Source organism: Macrobrachium rosenbergii, chromosome 14 (genome assembly GCF_040412425.1).
Source record: "Macrobrachium rosenbergii isolate ZJJX-2024 chromosome 14, ASM4041242v1, whole genome shotgun sequence".
Taxonomy (NCBI): Eukaryota; Metazoa; Arthropoda; class Malacostraca; order Decapoda; family Palaemonidae; genus Macrobrachium; species Macrobrachium rosenbergii.
In genome coordinates this window covers 34,793,798-34,807,245 of record NC_089754.1, presented here as the reverse complement: position 1 = coordinate 34,807,245, position 13,448 = coordinate 34,793,798, and the positions used below count along the sequence as shown (strand labels likewise).

At 34.4% G+C, this 13,448-nt stretch overlaps 1 protein-coding gene and 1 long non-coding RNA gene across 9 annotated transcripts in view; one reads left to right on the top strand and one right to left on the bottom strand.

Moving 5' to 3' along the window:
• LOC136845920 (uncharacterized) overlaps positions 1-13,448 on the bottom strand; it is a 59,662-nt gene that overhangs the window by 12,106 nt on the left and 34,108 nt on the right. For all 5 annotated transcript variants that reach the window (XR_010855295.1, XR_010855292.1, XR_010855294.1 and 2 more), the window contains one exon: positions 4,117-4,159. This is a non-coding gene — a long non-coding RNA (uncharacterized lncRNA). The remainder of the gene's footprint in view (positions 1-4,116; positions 4,160-13,448) is intronic.
• Positions 1-13,448, top strand: part of Camta (Calmodulin-binding transcription activator) — a 1,022,478-nt gene that overhangs the window by 999,274 nt on the left and 9,756 nt on the right. The gene's annotated exons all lie outside the window — the stretch shown is intronic.

The following is a 13,448-nucleotide window of genomic DNA, read 5'->3' as shown; positions in this document are numbered from 1 at the left end:
AGGCATTTGCTTTCTTAAGGAATCAACTTGAACACTTGTTTCACTTCACAGCTGAGATGCCCATGCAGTGTGCTGTACATATAGAATATCATAAATGCCAGTTCAAACCCATCCATATGTATATCATTTGAACAGGTAATTTGCAATTTACTACTTGACATTTTATATTCTGTACAATGAACATGTCCAGTACCCAGGTTGAAAAAGTAAAATCCTTGAATATATAAATAATTGTAATGCTGCTAAGTACATGAATAATTTGAGGCCTGTTTTTGCACACATGTGTAGCTGAAACACAAAGTTAGTGTTAATTAGGAAGAGAAAATTAATACTAACAAAAATCTAAAACAAAGGGTGAGAGTCTATGTATAAATATTATTTACAAACTAATTACATCTAACACAATATAGTATTGTAGTTATAAAACCCCTACTAGATACTCTAGCACAAAACCAGCCTCCTAATTTATGATTCAGACAGCAAGAGTGATAGGCCTATGGAAAAAAATATTAAAAATATTTCCAGAAAACAAAATTATTTTTTTTATACAAATCCATCATGCAACAAGTGCCCTCCTCCCTGCTCTATCAACCTTGCAACTGATATTCCAGACTACTCAAAATGTTAGGCAGTTACCTGCTTTAAGCCCACAGTTATTACATGTCACACATGCAGTGCTACCACCAGCCTTATGTTAGAGAAAAAAAAAACTGCAGGTTATGGAACATTCAAAAGGCCACAAATTTGGGCTGTATGTGAAAATGGGTTTGAATGATAAAATTAATTTTTTCTCAAAATGAAACTCTTGACCACAAATCAGAACCTGTCATTTCACTGGAAATGGGTCACTATAAATGTTGCAAAACTGCATATAAAAATGTAAAAAAAAAATTCCAAAGTACTTGAAAATGTATGCCCAAATGTAAAGCAATTTAGTAAGTCCTTGAAGATGATATGTTTGAGAATAATATACCTTCTCATATAATGGAAATACATTTTGCTTCTAAAAGTTTTTATCATAAAAAATTTTCGTGGTTACTAAGCAACTATGCTAGGCTAGGTTTGTAGTTGCTAATATTGAAGGAGCAGTGACTGATGTTACTAAGGCATCTTCATTGGTAGTAAGGAAGCAATTTGCTTGATTTTTGGAAGGCAGGGAACCTCCTGATCCACAGCTCAGACTGTTAACTTAATCCAACGCACCACAAGCAAGCCGCAACCTCACTAGTCAAAACAACTGCCTTGCCTGCTAAGTGTACCCTACAGAAGATTCCACTGACACTAGGATAAAAGCTAAAACCTTTAACTTCATAAAGCAAGAGTAGACTCTTCCCTGAAGAAAAGCTGATAAACCAATTGTCCTGATGAGCTCTCTCAGACTGTGAGCATGCAAGATCAGACCTAATGGTGTCAATCACCAAAAATACACAATTTACAATGGTATAACCACTACAAACTATGGACCATCAACCCAGAGATCTCCATATGATAATTTGAGTAACCTTGTGATTTCTTGAATCATGTTATGAAAAACCTGGAGATTTATGATAAGTTATAATAAAAAATGTTTGCATCTTATCAAGAATGTAGTACTCACTCAACCACTTCCCATTGTACTGTTGGCATGTGTGCATTCTGGAGACCAAACGCATGCTAAACTACAGGCAACCAGGTGTACTTCCAGGGAAGCACAAAAGGAAGAGCCTAACTCACTATCTGCACATGCACTGTCCATAAACTAAGAATGTGTAGAGTTAACAGATACCTTAAGATCCACTCAGTGTGCTTCTGAGGAAACATGGTAGATAGAGCCAACTCTGCAGCTTGCAAGAGCACACAATAGAGACCAAGCATGAGCAGAGTAAGTGGGCCTCGCTGATTCAACCAAGTGTGTTTCATGAGAAGCACAAGAGGAAAAACCTAACCAGCTACTTGCACACGCAGAGCGAGTGGGTTCCATGGGATCCACCAGTGTGTTTCCAGAGAAACACAGGAGGAAAAGCTAACCCTGTTGCTTGCATGAGCAGTACTGAGAATAAACATGCAAAAAGCAAGCAGGCCTCAGTGACTGCCAAGAGTGTTTCTGGAGAAACATGTGAGGAAGAGCTTGGAACAGTTCTAGTGTCCAAATGGTCCTGGATGGGGCATTGAGTATGCTCAGTGAGATAATAGGCTGTTAGTTAGTTATAAATGATTTGTTTAACCAGACCTCTGAACTCTTTTAGGGTTCTTCTCGGGCTGGGAGATAATGGGCTGTAATAACATTACTTAATGATAATAGGCTGTAATAACATTACTTAATGCAGTAGGTTTACTTAATGCAATAGTTCCTATTATCAAATATTGCAAACTACAAACTTCTTTCACAGTTTAAAACCTTATAGCTCATTGTTATGTGCAAGACTACTTTTTTTTTCCTATATGTAAATGTAAGCTTAGGTCTTTCTCCAAAACTTTATAATCTGAACTCTATCAGCATGAAAAGCATTTCTACATGATAAAAGTAGAACAACAGATATCTTCTGTCTGGATTTAGAAAGCATTGAACAAGGAGCCACATGAAGGATTACTGGCAAAAGTAAGAAGACTGAGTATCATAGGTGAAGTAGGAGACTGGATAGAAGACTGCCTAAGTAACAGATAATGGAGTTGTTATCAAAGGGACTGCCTAAGTAACAGATAATGGAGTTGTTATCAAAGGGACATATTCCTATTGGCGGAGCAGAAAGTCTCAAGTGATGAATATCAGAATCGTTGGTCCTTTGTTCTTTATCATGTCCGTAAGTGTGGTGGACTTTAGGCTTCCCAGCGAATAAGCCAATTTGCTGATGCTATGAAAATGATAGCACCATCAAATGGTTGCAAGCCCTGGAAAAAATAAGTGAATAATCAGTAAAATGGCTAATTCTATACAACTTGGAAAATGCTAAGCCATGCACACAGGTTATAAAAAGTGTGACAACTATAACCAACTTGGCAAGGCAATAACATTTGTCATCAAAAGAGAGATCTAAGAGTCATTATCACTCAAGACTTACCACCTAAGCAATCTAGGAAGTTAAACCACCTAAGCAATCTAGGAAGTTGAAAAGAAAGCCCATTAAAATGCTGCAATAGTTACACCCCACTTATGTAGGCTGTCCAAGGCACCATCCCAGGGAAAGATGTAGAAAGATTAGAAGCAGTACAGGAAAAAGGAACCTTTGATACCAAAGGAGGCTAGAATACCTAAATTTGTATTCTCTGGAAAAGCATTATGAAGTCATCAGATAGAAACATTTAAGATATTCAGGGGTAAAAAAAAAAAAGCAGATTATAGAAAAAAGCAGATTATAGACCTCTTTTTACTCTTAAATAGTAACCAAACTTGATCCAGTGGAAGGAAAATTGAACTAAAAATGCTCAACACTAGTTAATGCTGGAACTTCTTCCCATATAAAACAGCCTCATTTTGGAACAGACTACCAGCAACGGTTATGAATAGTACCACTATACTGGCCAGTTCAAGAATGCAAATCTCAAGTGATTGGCATACTTTAGTGAGTGTTTGAATGTCTCCTTTGATAAACTATTATACAGTATTTCGGAACCGGGTCTAGCCACGTAATGCTACATACCTTTCAATTCCTAAGATGTGCTGTTTGTCACTTATAAGCAATTTGTATAATTTAATGCTAATGCTATTGCTACTTGATTACTACTGAAGTGTATTCTTAAAAAATAAAGTTTAAAAAGTACAACCCTACAGTTCAACATCCTGCTATAACATCTCAGAATAGAATATTACAGCTAGGTTAAGTTACCTCTCATAAGATGTTAACATGCCTTTTTGGTCAACTATAATATATGTATATCAGTAAATATTAGTGTTTTCACTAATCATTCTACAGCAAAAGTGTTCTGTAATTGTGATATGTCAACATACAATCCCATTACTCAACTACCTATAATATGCAGTAGCATACAGTATACTGTACACTATTACAGTGCTTCATATTGGAAACTATGTATCAATGTCTTAATTTTAATAGAAAATTATAGAAATCAGAAAAATTATAACTTAAAATTGGTTAAAATTGGACTTACAATGAATCTGAAGTTATGGGCTGGACTTACTTTGAATATGAAGTTATGGGCACCAGTCTGATTATCGAAACATCTGGAATGCAAGAGAGAAATATTTTCATATACATCTGTTATGCTTATCTATTTATTTCTTACGCTTCTCCACACTCCACTTGGTTTGTTTTACCTTCTTCCTATTCTTTAACAGTAAAGTTCATGAATCGCAATTAAATTCATGCAATGGATACTATTTATAATATTGTACACGGTATACTTCTATGAAACAATGAAAGGCTTGTGCATTATATGTTAAGAATCATCCATTTGTAAGTATTGGTCGGATATAAGACATTTGTAAGTTAATCTTTTAGAATGAACTACATTTAAAGTCTTTAAAGTCAATGAGTAAAAAATATAATTTGTTCACACTATAGTTTTCACCAGTTCTCATGAACCTTGCATCCACACTTTTTTTAGAAGACAAGATTAGGTTTGCATACCTCATACGTAAGACAATTAATTTTATTTTATGACATCCCAATGTGCATTACTAGTATTTTCTCATCTGCAGCATATTCATTTAGTCAAAAAAGTATTAACTATTGCATTTATATCCACTTAGACTTGCTTCATGCAAGTCCTCAAGTTCTCCTAAGGTAGTCTTACTTCTGCCTTTTCACCTGAGCATCAAAAAGAAAGACTGATACAGAAGTCATGCTTTACAACTGTCTATCATATTTTATTTCTTTGTAATGTTTCAGTGAGTTCAGTGAGTCCAGTACAAGAAATGCCACTCTAAAATTAGTACACAACAAAAGCTGATGTAAAAACAGTATTGGAAACAAAACATTTTTCTTAGCTTAATTTGGGCGATTAACACCTTATATGAAGTTGGTATAAATGTTGAACTTGCTAATCCCTGCATGTGTAGGGATTCACTGAAATGCAGATGCAGATAAAACAGCAAAGCCTGCAGCTGATATGAAAAGATCACTCTAAAATTCGCAGACACAATAACATCACTTAAGCGCATTAAATAAATAAATAGCAGGATTTGTGAAATGAGACAAAAATAAAAGAGAAACTTACAATATGATCATTCAAGAAAGACATGTATAAGCAATACTGTCTCATCAGAAAGGTGGGCACACCCACTCAACACATGGATAATTATGGATACCCATCATGGCCATCTCTTGACACATGGCTCATTAGGACTACCCTTCATGACTCAATTCCTACATGTGGAAAATACATTACAACATTAGCATAAAATAGTGTGAATGCTCAATTTCTAATCGAGTGATTGTTGAACATTTGACACAAATCTCTTACAGAAATTTTTTCATAATCTTCAGCAGAGTAACTAATTTATTAGATAAATAATTTTATGTTATAAGAGTAAGCCCTTTTGGCCCACCCTGTGCATTCAGAAACTTCACTCATAATCTGGTTAAACTATCTTTTGTAATGGACTAATGGCTGATTACCCCTATGCCTTAATAAAACAGGTATACCGAACAGAACTTTCTAATTTTTATACTTTCAAGTTACTGACAAGCTGTGGAAATTGTATTCGTGTATTCCACCAGTTTCTGTTATGCATACACTGATTTTGTAGTTATGACCGTTCTATTTTACCATTTCTTCCCTCAAAAAATGTATTATTAGTAAAAATCAAGAATACTTTAGGTATGAAATCATGGCTCCTAAATTCTTAATATCCTTCAAAATGTCTGTTCAAAACATGTCAAGGCTAGCATAGTATAGTACTGATTATTTACTCATTAAAATAATTCTACCAGACCACCATGGTAAAATTCATAATGTCTCAAGTTGGTCCAAGGATTTCTTATATGATAAAATAAATTTTAAAAATAAACCTGATAAATTAAACTTCTTAAGAACTTACTGTAACTGAATAAATTGGAAATATATTAAATTTTCTGAATAAATTTCCTTCTAGACTTGTCATTGATGTTTTACCGACATTATGGCTTTCACAGAATAAAATCATTCCATGAACCCTATAATTTAATTATTTTGATGGAATACTACATAAAAGTTTGAGATTTTTGTTTGGTACAATTATAACAGCTACAAAATCAGCTCTTTCATCCCATGTTTTCACCTCCTTCAGTGTCTATATACAAGCAGGGATCCAAACATTTCAACATTACAATACTTTACCAAATTCAAAGCTATTATTTCTTTAGCCCTTACCAACTTTATTGCCTTTTTTAATTCCTTATTTATACTATGAAACCTCGATGAGAGCCTCAACCTACAGAGCAAAGAGGTGGCTGTAAACCAAGTATTAACCTAAGACTATCATAAATCAAGCCAATTTCTCTTCAGTTGGAAGAAATGATGTACCTCTTTAGGTGGAAGGGATGTACAGTACAGTAAAAGACTTGTAATTTCTACTCAGTACCTATCACTGTTATGTTACAGTGGTACCTCGTTTGTCGAACAGTTCTTATGTCAAACATTCCTTTTTTCGACCAAAATTTTCAAATAAATTTTGTGTCATTTGTTTAACAAATACTCGTACTTCAACCCGACCGCTTGTCTTTTTTATACTATTTGTAGTCAACGTCCTACGAGAAAAACAAAGGCAATAACCTGCATGTTTTTTTCCTTTACAGTTATGTACATAAAGCACAATCACAATACAGTACATAGTTTAATGATAACCACATTCAACAAAATAAATAAAAGAATAAAGTATTTTGCAATAAAATATAAGAGATGAACAAAATCATATGTCCCTGCAGTGACATACAGCTGACTTGAGATAGAGGGAGGGAGCATTTATACTGCTGAGGAGAGAAGGAGAAGAGACAGTAAAAACATTACTGTACTGTATGTACATAAAAGCAGTAACAATTCACACCAAAAAATAAAAGGGGAATTTCACAAAAAATTTAACATAATGATTACAATATACTGTACAAACAATCAAATTCAATATAGTAACAATAAAAAATCGAAAGAGTCTTACTTGAGCGTGTGTTTGGGACTGTGCCGAGTGAGAAAGTAGGGAGGAGAGAGAGGGGAAGGTGGCGGGTTACTGGGTGGGACCTGGCTCGAATGATTTTTCTCCTTCACTACATTTTTCCCATTTGCTTTCACTTACACTTGATTCGCCTGAATCACTTCTTTTTGTTAGGGTAAAATACATATCAAGTGACACTTGCTTTTTAAGAATTTTTAGCACTGTAAAAGTAACTCATCCCCACATCCTGAAACACACTGGTGCCGTGTTTAGCTTCTGCGCAAATTGGATTTTGTTTAAATGACTTCCTTGTGAGAAGTTAATTGATCTCTCTTTCCTTTTTTTATTGCATTCTTGACTTATTATTTTTTTGGTTGCAGAATCCTCATATTTACTGGGTTATAATTTTAAATTCTGCTGTTTGCCAAGAGTAAGTTGATGTGTTGTGGCATAACTAATCTCCTTACACTCAAGATCCAAGTGTAAAAAACATGTCAACAATCATACACAGGTGAGGGATGTTTTCACATCTGCCGGACGTTGACATCTCTCTCTCTCTCTCTCTCTCTCTCTCTCTCTCTCTCTCTCTCTCTCTCTCTCTCTCTCTCTCTCTTCTCTTCTCTCAAAATGTGAATAAAATTTTGTTATTAACCTTTGCCTACTGTGTCCATTTTGGTTTCCTCGAGGGGATCCCGTCTCTCCTCCCCCAATCCTGGCCAGCCACGCACCATTTTCACCAAACAGTTCATAAATCAAAGTTTTTAGCTTGTACGCGAAACAAAATTTCTTTAAAATTTTATTTCATATAATGCACTGTTTCATTGCTTTATACTCTTAATAACATAAAATATGTTAAAAGTAGGACTTTTGGGGAAACGAATGAACCTGATTCCCTTATTTCTTATGGGAAAATTTGTTTCACATTTTGGGCAGCCTTCTGGAATGGATTAAGTTTGATTATGACTATATTGTATTTGAAAAGTGTATATGCACAATTATGATTTGGTAACACTATAGAGCAAATAGAAAGAACTGGACTCAAAAGTCCAGTTTTATGCATTTAGATTTTTCCCAAAGGTTTTCTTTAGCTAAAGGAAGAAAGTTATGCTTTTCTCAAGCAGTTTTATATTATGTGGGAAACTGATATTTATTCCCAAAATTTTACTGCATTCTGTTCTCCATGCAGATCATCCTTATTGAGACAGATTTCGCCTTAGAAACATTATGAACATGATAACAGATAATAAATTCATAGGCAATATGTATTTCCAGTGTTACAAAAGTATATTGATTACAGATGTTAGTTTCTAAAATTTTAATGAATTCCTTTTTTTCCTTTATTTTGATTTTTAGATGTACAATCTCCTCTGTGCTGTAATGTAATTAGAAATTATTTGTCACTTTTTTTTTGTCTTAAAGGCAAACTGAATATCTGTAACCTCCAAAGTCTATGCATTACTGTACAGTACTGCAATTCTCTTACAGAGCACCAGTCAGAGATTTCATTGCAGATACAAATTTTTAGAGCTTCTTTTAAACCAAAGTGGTACAATGCTAATAAATCATAAATACATTAAGGTGAACAGGATCTTACTGCTTTACTTTAAAATTAGTTTTAAATTTTATCTAATTCACTTCAAATTTTACTTAAATATTACATGCTGTCAAGTTTATGTAAGGCTTTCTCCTTTTCTTTCTTTTTCCAAATCATTTACTCTGCTTTTAAGTGGAGGAGTTGTCATCAAAGAAACATAGAAACCCATACATTCTCTCCCTCTCTTCCTCTAAATAATGGCTGAGCTAGATTTGGGTTTCATGTATGTACATATATGCTAGGTCCTGATACTTTTCTGATGTTCTCATATAAGGAAAAATGGAAACAGTCATCATCTACTTGGTGAAAGAAGCCAGTACTTACCAGACAAGTTAGAAATAGCCACAGAAGGGAAAGGGTAAAAAGTAATAGGCAAAAAGAAAATTTGTTAATGCAGAAGTTACAAATGTAGCAAAGGTAAACTGTCAAAACTAAACCAGTACATGCTGGCCTGGATTCAGGGGAAGGCTGGTGGGATAAGGCTTTTAAGAGTGCTCACCTTTACCACCCCATGCAGCCACATTACTTTTTCCATTCTCTACTACATATAGTAGATAGGATACTAAGAGGCCAGTAAAAGCAAAGACTATAATGGATTGCCATGTGTGATGTGAAACTGGTGTATGCAGTAATCCTTCCACTATATTCTCCCCTATTATGGCTAATAGTATATAATCCAAGTGACAAAAAGTAACAGTGCAGGCAGTACATGGGCTCTTGCAATTACAATTTCTGATTACCCACCAAGTATAACATATTTTACATTTTTTTGATTAACCACCAGGAATGACATATAATTACCATATGAAAATACTCATACATTTTACATGAATATATAAACAAAATATTTATTAATATTCCATAGAAATGAGTCTATATGCACTTTGTTTAGCTTCGTCACTAAATTTCAACTTCTACATGCTAAATCATTCATAAACAAATTATGCAAAACTATTAAATCATTCATAACCACATTATGTGAAGTGTCTCAAGGTAAAAGAACTTCTGAATATAGGCAGTCCCCGGTTAATGGCAGGCTCAGTTAATGGCAATCCAATTTTACGGGGCTTGTCTAGCGACGGAAATCAGCAATTTTCGGTGCCGAAAATCGCAGATTTCTGCTTATTGGGGCCAATAATTGGGTATTGGCGCAGATTTTCGGTGCCGAAAATCGCAGATTTCCGCTTATTGGGGCCAATAATTGGGTATTGGCGCCGATGCATACCTAACAGAGGTGCCAATAACTGAAAATCGGCGCTTTTTGGCACCAATAAGCCCCGAAAATTGCCGAAATAGCACCGGAAATCGCCAATTTTCGGTTAGTGGCAATTTTTATCATCATCACATCCCCAGAACGAAATCCCTGCCGATAACCGAGGACTGCCTGTAAATATTACCATATATGCACTTGTAAAACCAATAAAACACCATGGAAACTCATTTTCACATCACATCAATCTAAGTTCCCTATCAAAGTTAAATCGAACTAAATATGTTTACCCATATAAATTTCAATATATTTCTATAGTAACTCGAGCAAATCCATCATGAGCAATTTCTTACAAAGCTGACACTTAAATATAACTTTGTGTTCTATACAAAAAAAAGAGAAAAGTAGCATAACTCCGAGTGAGTCACACAGAAAATCATAATAACTGGTACAGGCAGTCCCCGGTTATCGGTGGGGTTCCGTTTCTGAGGGTGTGAAGATAACCGAAAATCGGCGATTTTGGCGATTTTCGGGGTTATCGGCGCCGAAGCGTCAATTTTCGGTTATCGGCATCTCTGTTAGGTATGTATTGGCGCCAATACCCAATTATCGGGGCCGATAAGCAGAAATCGGCAATTTTCGTCGCTAGACAAGCCCCGTAAAACCGAATCGCTGTTAACCAAGCCCGCCGCTAACCAGGGACTGCCTGTAAATCTGAGGGAAACCTGAAATTCCCATTACTGCCCATCAAAATACATTTTATATATTTTGTAAAAAAAAAATTATTACTGATAAAAAATAAGGATGTTTTATATATAAGTCCTCAAGTGTTAAAGACTTTGTAAATTTAATGATACATAGAATGACCATGAAAATAAAATCTTATTCAATCTGGATACGTCATCATTATCAGATGGTGTTCAGAAAGTGGGGAGGTTACTTAATGAATGAAAATTGCACATTTGTTTCGCAAGTCATATCCAGCATATTTTCCTTTACTGATGAAAAAAAAAAATATTCAAGAGTTGTCCTTGAGAGATGTTAGTATCTAGTGTGATCTCTTACTGATGGTTATTTTTACATATGGTATACATTTGGATATAGGATGTTCAGTTTGTCTTTCCATGAAGCTGAAATTTTACTCTGAAAATTGTGAAATTGTATTGTTTAATATGCTTTAGAAAAATGCATTTTTACACTTAGAGTAGAGATATAAATAGCAGTCACATTTTATTTCAAAATTAAAGTGGACTGGGATTGCAATTACAGACAGGTAACAGGTTCCTCTCCCAAGAAAATTGTTCATTTGTTAAAGAAAAGTTTACAGATGAATGAGGAGTTAAAATTAACATGTAACTACAAGGAAACTGAGTATCTGCTAAAAAATATCATCACATATCACTGTACATGGACTCCATATTAACATGTCAGTGCTCCTCGTTTTAAATGAAACATGCCCTACAAGGAGTATATGATATTAGAGGAAAGGCAAATGGCATGTTTTTATAATTATATACCTTAAGTTAAATGGTAAATAATTATCAACTATCATAATTTCATTTGTAAAAACATTTTTCATTAACGAAAACATATTAAGACCTACCTAGCTGAGGTAGATGCTTATTGTATGAACATTTCTTATACAAGACATTTTTAAGTGTCAGATTATAAATGATGAACTTCTAACAGCCTTAGCGTTAGGAACTCATCAGGGCAGGTATACAGTGAAGATACTAAGCTAAAGGCTTAGTAAAGGATTACACAGTAATTATAACTTTTCTTCAAGTAAGACTTTCATGCACAACAGTTCTAGTCATATACTCCTTTCTCTTGGTACAAGAATACTGAGTATAAGTTACTCTGTGTATAAGTTATTTCTTATGAACGCTGAGTATTTTTCCATTCTCGGAATGCTCTTCTGATTTGTTTTAACCTTCACCCTAAGTATTCCTAAATTAGGACTATAAATATAATGCACTTTTTAATTTTGCAATGTTCTTATTTTATCAGACAACAATACTCTTAATATATACAGAATATATATACTGTACTGGCTATGACTTAACTACTTTCCAATTTTTTATCATACATTTGTATGCATGTTGACATGTTTTTTAGCTTTAATTATTTTTGTGGTTTAGTTTAACACAAGAATGGCTTAACACCTCCAGAGCTTTTCTGCTTACTGGGCTTAGGACCCCAAGACATTCTGACCACTTCTAATGTCCTGCAGCAATACAGCAATACTTCTGTTAGAAAAAGCCCAGTTTAATACAAAACTATTAGGTTTTGCTTAAAAGAATTGTGCAGTTTACCAGAACTGTAGCACGTGTTTGAATCTAAAATTCAAATAGAAGGGCTCTCTAGGGTGAGAATGCTTTGAATGATCAAAAACTAGTATGAAGTGTACAAAGCTCTGATTAAATCAAAATTGGCTTACAAGATCAAGCTTATTGTTTTTACCAACAGATATTCTTGTTAATCTTGAAAATCTCATGAAAATTTTAAAAAATGTAAAAATGGTGTAAAACAAATATTGTGAATATCGGAAGCAGAATATGAACAATAAGCTTGGATATTTTAGTGCATGGTAATTTGTAATTAAGTAGCTGTCGTCCCGTGGTTGTTGTACTGGTGTAGTGCAACAATCGCTGTCCAATCTATATTTACTTGTTCTCGTCTCTTTTTTGTAGCAGCATATGGGAGCTACTAACGGATAAAACGGTGAGTTAGTCTGTATCAGACATAAAGTAACAGGAAGTATTGTTTCCCGTTTTCTGTGTTTGCTGTGTTGATGTTGTGTTGTGTTGTGTTTTTGAGGCACCACTCCTGAGAAGCTGCAGTAGCTTTCATTTTTCGTTGTGTCGTTGCTGTTGTTGATGCAACCAAAATCACCCTTAATATTTAGGTAGTCTAGCATTACCTTTAACCTAAATTATCAGCATAACAGACAGTTCACATTATACAACCCTTCTTGGATACCTTTGGTAAACCATAAATATTACAGGATATAGATGTATAAATTGTCAGTTCATGTACAGTATGTCAATATGATTATTGGCATTGCACATTACCATTAGCCTTCATAACTTGTGGAGTAAAATTCAAGTTCCTATGAGTATAACTTCAATCATTACTAGGAGTGGTTGTCCATTTTGTGGGGCATGTAGTCATTAAACATCTACTGTCCCTCTCTAATTTATCTTTTAGATTTTTTTCCTACTTTATGTTAGTTTTAAAAACAATTTTTACATGTTTTAGTTAATTTTTTACTATAAAGTATATTTTATGTTTAGTGTTTTCCTATAAGTGGTATAAACTGGTATAAAATGACATATATTGTAGTCCCTGTGCACTTTTGTGTGTCGGACATCATTGTACACTAATAGAAATATTAGCACCAGTTCAATACAATGCACTGCAAGAATTATTGCCTGTTACCAATCTCAAAGTACCTGTTAGTTGCTAATGATCTTACTGATGTAGCCGTCTCAAATTTTTTGTAAATAACCATCCCCCAAACCCAATAAAGTAAACTGCTAATGCTTTAGTGTACTGTAAGAGAAATATAACACCCCCAC